This window comes from Sapajus apella, unplaced genomic scaffold (assembly GCF_009761245.1).
Source record: "Sapajus apella isolate SASKATOON/1434 unplaced genomic scaffold, GSC_monkey_1.0 scaffold37, whole genome shotgun sequence".
Taxonomy (NCBI): domain Eukaryota; kingdom Metazoa; phylum Chordata; class Mammalia; order Primates; family Cebidae; genus Sapajus; species Sapajus apella.
This window is the reverse complement of record NW_022436977.1, coordinates 4,766,590-4,777,822: the sequence shown is the minus strand read 5'-3', so window position 1 is coordinate 4,777,822 and position 11,233 is coordinate 4,766,590. Positions and strand designations below refer to the sequence as shown.

General features: G+C 41.5%; 1 protein-coding gene and 1 long non-coding RNA gene across 2 annotated transcripts in view; one reads left to right on the top strand and one right to left on the bottom strand.

The window, feature by feature from the left end:
- RORA (RAR related orphan receptor A) overlaps positions 1–11,233 on the bottom strand; it is a 737,001-nt gene that overhangs the window by 177,497 nt on the left and 548,271 nt on the right. The window lies entirely within an intron of this gene.
- LOC116564536 lies at positions 7,354–10,833 on the top strand. The gene is made up of 2 exons (XR_004274951.1): positions 7,354–7,508; positions 10,540–10,833. It is a non-coding gene; the product is annotated as an uncharacterized LOC116564536 (long non-coding RNA).

Below are 11,233 nucleotides of genomic sequence, written 5' to 3'. Positions count from 1 at the left end.
GTTGGTCAACATGGTGAAACCCCGTCTCTACTAAAAATACAAAAAATTAGCTGGGCATGGTGGTGCGTGCCTGTAATCCCAGCTACTCAGGAGGCTGAGGCAGGAGAATTGCCTGAACCCAGGAGGCGGAGGTTGCGGTGAGCCGAGATCGTGCCATTGCACTCCAGCCTGGGTAACAAGAGCGAAACTCCGTCTCCAAAATAAATAAATAAATAAATAAATAAATTTAACCTAAGAGGAACGCCTCAACAGAATCTCAGGTGAAGCAATTTAGGGCAATAAAAACATATTCTCCTAAATGATACTGTCTCTGAGTGCCTCCCCTAGTGAAAATGAGAACATCTTCCCGTCTCTCCAATCACCCCAATTATACACAGCATTAGGTAACTTCCACAAATCAGGCCATGGAAAGTTCTTTGATTTAGAGATATCAGGCAGGACTCTTTTTTTGAGGTGGGTAGGAGCAGGAGGAGAGGAGGATGGTGGTGAGGCTGTGTGTGTGATAGTAACAGCTTTTCCTTTTCCAGCATCAAAAACCATAGGCCTGCCGGGCGCGGTGGCTCAAGCCTGTAATCCCAGCACTGTGGGAGGCCGAGGCGGGTGGATCACGAGGTCAAGAGATCAAGACCATCCTGGTCAACATGGTGAAACCCCGTCTCTACTAAAAATACAAAAAATTAGCTGGCTATGGTGGCGCGTGCCTGTAGTCCCAGCTACTCAGGAGGCTGAGGCAGGAGAATTGCCTGAACCCAGGAGGCGGAGGTTGCGGCGAGCCGAGATCGCGCCATTGCACTCCAGCCTGGGTAACAAGAGCGAAACTCCGTCTCAAAAAACAAAAAACAAAACAAAACAAAAAAAACCATAGGCCTTCTAGGACAGCTTCTACTTTGATTGCAGTCGGCTGTGTGAAAGAGCAGCACCAAATGAAGATAGCCCGTCTTGCTGCACTGTTAAAGACTCCCATCTGAGAAAGAAAACGGTGAAGGAGGCTATAAGATATGGCCTTTCTATCAAAAATTCAACTTCAGAAGCCTAAAAGGTCTTCTTCCTTCATCATGTTCTCATTTAGTTTGCTAATAGATGTCTCATGAGAAAAGAATTATTGTGAAGCTGAGAAAGTAGGATTTAAATTCCCTACGAAGAGATGGACTTTACGTTACAGGCAAAGGACATTCTTTTTTCTTCTTACAATAATTCCGAAGTGCTTTTTGACCTTGGAAGAAGAAAATCAGTGTTCAGATGGAATTGGTTAGGTCATTGCCTAAGGAGGCATAAAAGGCCACCAGGAAATAAATTAAAATTAAAATAGATTCTTTTATTGGGTCACATCTCATCCTCTCATTTATGAGCAGGGCTTCCACTCAAGCAACTGATACTGCAGGGGATAATTTTGCTTCTCTTGTTTTGACTCAAGAAAAAGTTACAAACAAAAGTAGGGAGGAAGCTGCATCTGAAGCTTAAAGGACATTTTTAAAATAATTCCAAGGAAAAGAGCACAGAAACTGTGGCTGTGTGCAGCCACTCATGAGGGGAACAGTAGTTTTGAAATTATTGGTTCCTGCTAAATTAAGAAAACATACTTACATTTTAGACCAAACACAGCAAGTCACATGTTCTAACCTTGAACAAATAAATGTCATTTCTTTCCAGAATTTACCTTAAAATTCAATAAGTAATCTGGGATTATCAGAACATCTACTTCAGAAGCTGTTTAACATTTTAGGATTACTTTTTCTTCTCTAGACTGGACAAACACAGGATATTTCCCTTGACAGAATATACCCTTCATTCTTGGAAAGGTCAGCCAGTTCTCTTTTCTAGTGGGTAGATTCCCAGTTTGCATAAATGTAGATGCCAATGGTAACTGAAAATGTCCCTTTACCTTTTACTCTATAGAGTTGATCATCTGATGTACATGGATAATGCAAACAAATGGTGTTCAAGGGGTCACTCAGTAAATTAACACATTCCTCATATTTAGAAAGATAGGCAAGTATTTTTAAACCTCTGGATAAGATTCTGACTTAAATCTTACAAACTGCAGAAAGAAACTTTAAAGCTATCAGCTGTAAAATTCAGCCTTAAAACTGACACTCAAAAAGCATATGGTAAATTGCCAGACATCAAGAAGCCCTTTGAGTTACAGCATCAGTTTCCAAACTATTACTATGCAAATCTCACAATATAATTTCAAGTAATAAATACCTATTCTTTCTTTCCTTTTTTTTTTAAAGACAGAGTCTCACTCTGTCACCCAGGGTGGAGGGCAGTCCTGTGATCTCAGCTCACTGCAACCTCCACCTCCCGAGTTCAAACAATTCTTATGCCTCAGCCTCCCTAGTAGCTGGGATTACAGGCGCACACCACCATGTCTGGCTAATTCTTGTATTTTTAGTAAAGACGGGGTTTGGCCCTGTTGGCCAGGCTGGTCTTGAACTCCTGACCTCAGGTGATCTGTCCGCCTTGGGCTCCCCAAGTGCTGGGGTTATAGGTGTGAGCCACCGCACCCGGCCTATTCTTTCTTACAGCTGTTAACAATGAGAAGATCATTATTTTTGGCCAAACTAAAATGTGTGACAAGAGTGTCTGGTCATAAAATTGCGTATGTATACACACATATAGAGACACACGTATTTAAAATCTACAGATATTAATTGAACACATAGTAGATACTGACCACTCTGTTAAGCCCAAGGGACACAAAGATATATATATATATATATATTTTGAAACAGGGTCTTGCTCTGTAGTCTAGGCTAGAGTGGACTGGTGCACTCTCTGCTAACTGTAGCCTTGACTTCCCCAGGTTCAAGCAATCCTCCTGCCTCAGTCTCCCAAGTAGCTGGAACTATAGGCACGTGCCAGCATCCACGGCTATTTTACAAACATTTTTTTGTAGATACCGGTCTCCCTATGTTGCCCAGGGTGTTCTTGAACTCCCAGTCTCAGCAATCCTCCCTTCTCAGCCTCCCAAAAGTGTTGGGGCTACAGATGTGAGCCACCACAGCCGGCTAAAGAAATTAAAGGATACCTAGTAGACAAAGCTCTATAAACATCAACTATTCTGCAATACATTTTTCTACCATCATCCTAACAATGTACTGTGGGAGCAGAGGAGCTGCAGCAATTAACAAGGTGGAATCGGAGAAGGCTTTGGATGGCAGATGCTACTCGTGTTGGCCTTTGATGGGGCCATAAGACTTTACAGGTGCAGAAGATGACGAAGGACATTCCAGGACAAACAAGACAGAAAGGCACCAAGGTATGCCCCTGCATGGGGTCTCCTAGGAACAGACCATCGAGGATGGCAGAAACTGCCTGCAAGGGAGGAGAGGTCACGAAAACACCAGCGGAAAGATGAAGACCAGGTGGTAAAAGGCCTTGAATGCCATACTTAGAATTTAGACTCCTCAGGCGATAGAAAACCTTAGAGGCGGTTGAATAAGAAGATCCCACCTTGCTCTTAAGGAGGTAGAATAAGATTCTGCTAGCAATGGAATTCTAGAGAAGGCCACAGTTTTTCTTTTTCCTTCCTATTCTTTTTTTATTGGCTGGGGAGCAGGAATTACTGAGTGTAAGGTTGGGGTTTTCTAATATATCTCATCTCAGAGAACAGAATTTAGCCAAAACATTTTTAATCACGATCTTAGCACACAATGACGCTTGGTACAACTAGACAAGACGGCTCTCTGCCCTCAAAGATACATAATGGTCCCTCTTACTGTTGGTGTTCTGTTATATTCGCACTGCAAAGCAAAAGGAGCGCCAAGCCACACCTTGAGTTCTCTGCTCTGTAGATTTACTGCCTGACAAACCTTAAAGTTAGAAAAATATTTCAAGCGGAATCTGTCACTAACAACTTGATATGATTTGTTGTTTCCTGTGTTGCTTGTTGAGAATGCCTGGCCACTGAGAAACCAAATCGGAGGCAGGGATTTCTGACGGGAGCCTCCCCGCCATGCGCTTTATCACGTTTTATGTTAAATACATCACCATACCTAAGCCCTTGCAAGCCAAGAGGTTAAGGTTACGGCGTGGAAACAAAAAAAACTGATTTTTCTCTTAACTGTCTATATTTACCAGAAGTTTTTGAATTTATACAGGCCATGGGTAGCAGAGAGTACAGTTCGTTTTTTGTCTCTTTTTGTTTTTGTTTTTGAGACAGGGTCTCACTCTGTTGCCCAGGCTGGAGTGCAGTGGTGCGATCACAGCTCATGGCAGCTTTAAACTCCTGGGCACACGCAATCTTCCCACGTCAGCCTCCTGAGTAGCTGGGATTACAGGCATGCACCACCATACCCAGGTAATTTTCTTTTTCTTTTTTTGTAGAGATGCAGTTTCGCCATGTGCCCACGCTGGTTCTGAACTCTGTGGTTCAAGTGCTCTTCCTGCCTCAGCCTCCCAAAGTGCTGGGTTTATAGGCGTGAGCCACTGCACCCGGCCCAAAGAGTATGATTCTATTTATTTCTATTTTTATTATTTAATTCCTCGTCAAGACAGTCTCTTGTGGCAGGAAAGTGGTTAGTTTACAGACAAAAGAAATCTAGGACCTAAGAGATAAAATAATTGGCAATCATTGTTTGACTAGAGTCAGGGGCAGAGTTTGCGACAGTGTTCCATCGCTACTGCTCTCGGGGGGAAGCCTGACAGCCTTGTTTCCGAGGCAGACTTAACTGTCCTCACTCCATGTAGATCAGTTCGATTCCTGAGCCCGAATGACAAGCTGAACTACCAATAATGCCTTGCACAGTGTTTTAAGCGACATAATCAGCCGGAGAGGGACTTGTGTCAGTTAGACTTTGTCTCCTTAAAAATCAAGAGCAAGAGTGGTAAGAGAGAAGTTTTTAACAAGGAGGAAAACCCTAGACAGTTGTCTCTAAGATTCTTCACCACAGCTTCAAGGACAACCAGGAAAAGGGCTGCTATTTGAGGCAACTTCATTATAAAATCATTTTTAATAAGCAATCTTAACAAAGAGAGGGAATACTCTTGTGGAGAAACCCTCCAGGGACCCAGAGGCTGCCCAGTTAAGTTATTACGAAGTTTCACACAAGGGACCAAACAGCTATTTCATTGGCCTCGGGGGACAGAGTTTAGTTTTCACCTGTTCTCTAGAGGCACTGGTGTTATCCTGTCTACTAACAGCAGAGACTGGTAACAATCAATTATCCCAATGCCCCAACTTGGTGAGGGAAAGTGAATTTTCAGTTTTGTCGACACCAAAAGACATGGTATAAGAGGAGAGATAAATTAACTCATTATGGTTCATTATACTGTAGGCTAAGAACGCGCAGCCAATGAAAATGCCTCATCTGGACCTTGGTCTTCTTTCAGTAAAATGACAGAAACGTATTCTAAGGAAATTAAGAAAAATCCACAATGCGAAAAGGATGCTTAGTTGTCCTCTCACCATAATTGTCCAGCTACATGAGGGAAATGATTCTCTGTGCTGATGAAAAAGTAATAATCAGTGCAGTTGACTTTGCCTACTTAAGGAGGGAGCAAGGTTTGGAATTTGGGGTTTAAATTTTTATAAAGCTATTTGTAACTGAGTTTAAAAGGGCTGGAAAGACAGAGGCTCCCACGGTAGCAAAGTAGCCTTCAGCCAATTAGCAGCTCGAATGAAAGAAAGCAAGGAGAACCATGAGCCACAAAATTCAAAGTGCTTATGTATTTTTCAAGTTTCGCTGAGCATTCCATGCCTCAGATTGTAATGAAATGGCAAGAACGGGTCTTACAATTAGACCTTAAAACTGTGGAGTTAGAGAAAAAGTGAACAAGCTTTTTCTTTAATAATCAGAACAGCCTTCTCTTTTTGGACCAGATTTCTCCTTCTCAATAAGCATTTTTTAAAAACATGTAGTTGGTCACAGGAGCACACAGAGAAGAAGTCCTATCTAAGGATAAAAATTTCATCTGCGTTCAGAAAAAAGACTGAAGCAGGGAACATCTGATTCACATAACCCTAACTAAATGACTGTGGCAGAAAAACATTGTTTATAGGTCACTGCTTTTTTTTCACATACATTCTGAGGCTCCACATTGGTTATGACAGAAAGCCAAAACCTGCTCTCTGTTCTTCAGAGTCTCTCTTTTCCATGTTAATACTCCACTCCAGTCAGGCAGATCTACACACTCATCCTGATTACACCTAATTCTTGCTGCCCTTCTAGAGCAAGCTCGGCTCATCACACATGTTCCCAGCTCATACAGCTTTGAAATACGTACTCTATAAGGTTGGTGCAAAAGTAATTGCAGTTTTTGCCATTGAAATGGCAACATTTCATAACCCTGCATTTTCCAGCAATTCTTTCATGGGTTACTGAAAGTTCCTCATATGTGTGTGTCCTTTCTCCTAGATATAGGCAAAACTGTGAGACAGGGAGGGATCTAAGTTAGATTATCTATACTGCAATGTGCCTTACACAATGTTAGACACAGAGCAGGTGTTAAACAATATTAAGCTAAGAAAATCTGCCTTACTCCTCGCCCTGTCCTCCTGTAGGTATGGGCTGCAGTCTCCTTTCCAGGCTCTGTTCCTCAGACTCTGATATTACAAGTGTCTGAACTGCTTACCAATTATCTCCTTCCCCTTTCCCCCAAGAAGAAAATGTAAAATCAAAGATTTATGGATTAAGACCTTTCCACTGAATCCAAACCTTAATCTAATATATCCTAGCATTTTTTTCTCCTCAGTATGCCTTCTTTTTCTTATTTCTTTTCTTTTCTTTGAGATGAAGTCTCACTGCATTGCCCAGGCTGGAGTGCCGTGGTGTGATCTCAGCTCACTGCAACTTCCGCCTCCCAGGTTCAAGCGATTCTCCTGCCTCAGCCTCCCTAGTACCTAGGATTACCGGTGCATGTCAACATGCCCGGCTAATTTTTGTATTTTTAGTCAAGATGGGGTTTCACCATGTTGGCCACACTAGTCTCAAACTAACCTTCAGTGATCCATCCATCTTGGTCTCCTAAAATGCTGGGATTACAGGTGTGAGACGGTGCACCCAGCCACTCCTCAATATAGCTTCTAATCGGTATCCTTGTCTATTAACTATTTAAGACATTAGGAGCTAGAGTTGATGCCTAGGTGACATACAAAACCAAGAGGGAAAGGGCTATCACTCCTACATAGGAAAACATGCTTTCCCAGACGCGGAAGTGGATTGGGTGGACAGCATTCCACTGTGAGGGATTTTGGCAGTCAGAGGAAAACAGTTAATTGAATAGCTTGGAAATGAAAACTTCTGTCATTATAATGTATAGATGTGGATGTCAATTATAATACAAAGGTCCATGCAACCACAAATACACCAACTTCCTGGCCACAGAATTGATAAAGAAATCAGTGTAAAAAATTTAGTGACATTGATGAAGTTAATGTAGAATGATCACTTTCTTTTCATTTTAAACGCATTGGAATATCTGTTTCTTCTATGTTTTTATTCCTTGTATACAGATCCCAATAAAGAGAGAAGCTGATATAAGCGTAAATCCAGTCCTAAATTCAGGTATGCTTAAACATCCTCAAAATCTAGATGGTAACTTTCTTATATATCCCTTTGATATATATCTCTATATCTATCTATCTATCTATCTCTATCTCTATATATATATCTGTTTCCTGAGCATTCTGTTAGCTTCCAGGGTTTTTTGGGTTTTGGATAGGTTTCAAAGAAACTACTGTGTCCTGAATCACTGTAGTGCTTTGTGGCAATGAAAGTTATTAATGAATTACTAAGCTGATCTAACAAAAAAGTATACATTTATTATAAATGTCATTAATGTCCGTTAAAGGCTTTGTTTCTGTGGAAGATGGGTTTGTGCTACACAAAATATATATTACTACTAGTGCGGGGAACATAGCTATCTTAGAAGCAGAAGAACCACTTTGAGTAATTGTTTTATTATGGAATCAGTTGTGACATTGAGTAGATATCAGTTCTTTGATGCACTAAGTTAAATTGTTAAAAGGTAAGTAATGGTCATTTAAAGTAAGAGACTTGGCTAGGAGCAGTGGTTTACGCCTGTAATCCCAGCACTTTGGGAGGTTGAGGCAGGAGGATCTCTTGAACTCAAGAGTTCAAAGACCCGCCTGGGCAACATGGCAAGACCCTCTCTCTCTTTCTCTCTCTCTCTCTCTTTTTTTTTTTTTTTTTTTTTGAGACAGACTCTCACTCCATTGCGCAGGCTGGAGTGCAGTGGCATAATCTTGGCTCACTGCAACCCCTGCCTCCTGGGTTCAAGTGATTCTCATGCCCCACCCTCCCAAGTAGCTGAGGTTACAGATGTGTGCCACCACACCTGGCTAATTTTTTAATTTTTAGTAGAGGGGGTTTCACCATGTTGGCCAGGCTGGTCTCAAACTCCTGACCTCAGGCGATCTGCCTGCCTTGGCCTCCCAAAGTGCTGGGATTACAGGGCTGAGCCACTGTGCCTGGCCAGCAAGATCCTGTCTCTATAGAAAATTAAAAAAAAAAAAAAAAAAAAGTAGCTGAGCATGATAGTGCACATCTGTGGTCCCAGCTACTGGGAAGCTGAGGCAGGAGGATCTCCTAAGACCAAGAGGTCGAGGCTGCAGTGAGCCATGCTTACACCACTGCACTCCAGCTTGGGCAACAGAGCAAGTCCCTGTCTAAAAAAAATAATAAAGTCAGAAGGCTATATAGTTTCCAGTAGGCTACTTTGTTTACATAATTTTTTTCACATAGGAGGAATAATATTCCCCTTTCTTACAATCAGTTCATTCTTCAAGCCTAGAAGCCTATGGAGGCAGCATAGTTGTAAGGTAAAAGGAAACCTGGGTCAAGTGTATGAATGACTATGTTGCACTTGGTTTTCTTCCTATGCTTTAGAGTGGAAGAACCAGTTTGAAAAATGACGCTCTTAATTTTAAAAGCATTGAAACTGTGGACTGCCTTTAAATCCTGGCTCCACCACATACTAGCTAGTTGTAGGACCCTGGGCCTTGGTTTTTATCTGTAAAGTGGGGACAGTAGCAACACCTACGTCACAAAGTTGCAGTCAAGATAAATAAAGGAACACCTAGAAAGTGCTTAGAGAAGTGCCTAGCACTAAGTGCTCCAGAAGGATTAGTTAACGTTAATCTGGCGGTAACGGTGTAGCTCTTATATGTGCACAAGGAGGCGATCTGCTGTGTTGTGACTCCAGGCTCTGCCCAGCCGGGTTAGTTAACAAGGTTTTTCACTTCTCTAAGCTAAGTTACTTGTCTCTCACATACCTTTTCTTATTTAAAATGTGGATGCAAGCAGTACACAGCTCATGAAGCTGATGAGCAGATTAAATGAGATAATGCACATAAAGCATCAAACATAATGCTTAGAATATTCAAATTGCTTGGTAGGTGGTGTTCCTGCTGTTGCCACTGCTGCTATTACAAGTAATGGCACTACTGCTATTACTTCCGCCATCATGATTGTCAACAGTAAACTAGGCATAATGCAAACCTATGTCATAGACAGCCAGCGCTTCTTTAAAGACAAATCCAATCATGTCTAACTAAGCATGTATCAAGTATGTAGTAAGTGTATCAAGTCTACACCAATACCTGGTAGGCGAGGCATTTTTGTTTTCTCCCTGGTAGTAATTATGGATTTTAAAGAGCCAATCATCATCTGAACACACCCTTTGGAACCTATGTTATGAAGTGAAAACACAAATACTTTTTGTCCAAGTGTAATCCGTTAACCTCAAGTCTACTAACTGGGCAAATTTGAATCAATTGGAAGTTGGGATGGAAACGCTCTGCTAACTATTCAGTTTTTCTATGGAGTTCACAGCTCCTCACCATGAACTGTGAGCTTTAAGACTATGCAAATGTTCTACTTTGGAAGAACTGACTGGCAGGGCCAAGTGCAGTCCATTTATTTTTAATATGATGAGACAGAGAAATCCTGTTAAGCTTAGGAGGGCTTGGCTCTGGCTGTGCAGGCTGACTCTAAACAAGGCAAATGTTTCCAGACAGTACAGAGAGACTTCTACTTCCTCAGACTGGCTGATCTTGAAGAAACTAAATAGATGTGACTCTATTGTGGGCCTGGGTTTTAGCACCCAGGGTTAAATTTCTGCCTTTGGCTTTATTGCTATTTTATGCTTGATCACAACACGAGAATCCTGGATGCTTTCTCTAATTTTCTTTTCCTCATCCATACACGTCCAGCTTAGTCTGTTTTCAGTTATGAGCTGACTTATGGAACTGGTAGACCTAGCGTTTGTGTTTGCAGATTGTTTTATGTGACTGTGTACTTCTCTACCCCTCCCTAGCCCCCATCCTGTCACCCTCCAGTCTTTACTTACAACTAGTCTGTAAACACCTGAAAGGTAAAAGCCTATTGGCACAGAGTAGGTCCTCAATGAATAGTTGTCTCTTAATCAGCCTTTTTAGGCCTGTATTTTAGTCATGTCCCACTGCCAGCCAGCTTAATGTCTGGGATAGCTGGTGGCCTTGGTAAGCTAAGCAGTGAGTCTTCCACTTGCTTTGTGAGTACTGGGTTATCCCTTTTTCTATTTGTCAATGGGCAGACAGGATCTGGATGAAGGCCTACTCAAAGAACTTCAGCGTGGCTCTTCTCACATCTGTCCTAATGAAGCACCCTGCCAGCAAATGAAATTATAACTGCCGTGAGTCACACTGTGAGTCACATAGGTTGCCACGGCAACCTGCTAACTATATCACCAAAGCACCTTCCATTAGCTTTGCCAAGAATGGTTCCTGAGTTTTCCTGGACTGTGAAAACAATGCGGGTGAGCCCCAAGTTTGGGGTTGCTAAGAGTCTACAATAAAAAAGTGTGGTCTTACGGAAAGGAAAAAAAAAATCAGAAAATAAGGTTATTCTAGTTTTTAGATCTCCTGAGTAAATGGCAACAATTGTGACAAATCGTTGGGTTCATTTTGTGATATCAACAGATGTCTAAGGAGAGGAGGTTGAGGCCTCAAAACTAATTTTCTCTAAGTCAAATTCAAAGCCAAGTCTCTTGGGTAAAAAGTGAATACATTAACCTATTCCATTTTAAATGATTGCAATAAACACTTTTTTAAAATGGATGTAAAAGATTAATTCTCAAACAAATACTCTGATTTGTGCTAAAATATTTTACTTTGTAGAACTAAGTCTTTTTATAAATAATACAGCGCTTTAATTTTATACTGTAGGCATTAGCCTGCTGCAATCAAACATTTGAAAATGTACTAGATTACCTTTTAACGGCTATTCAT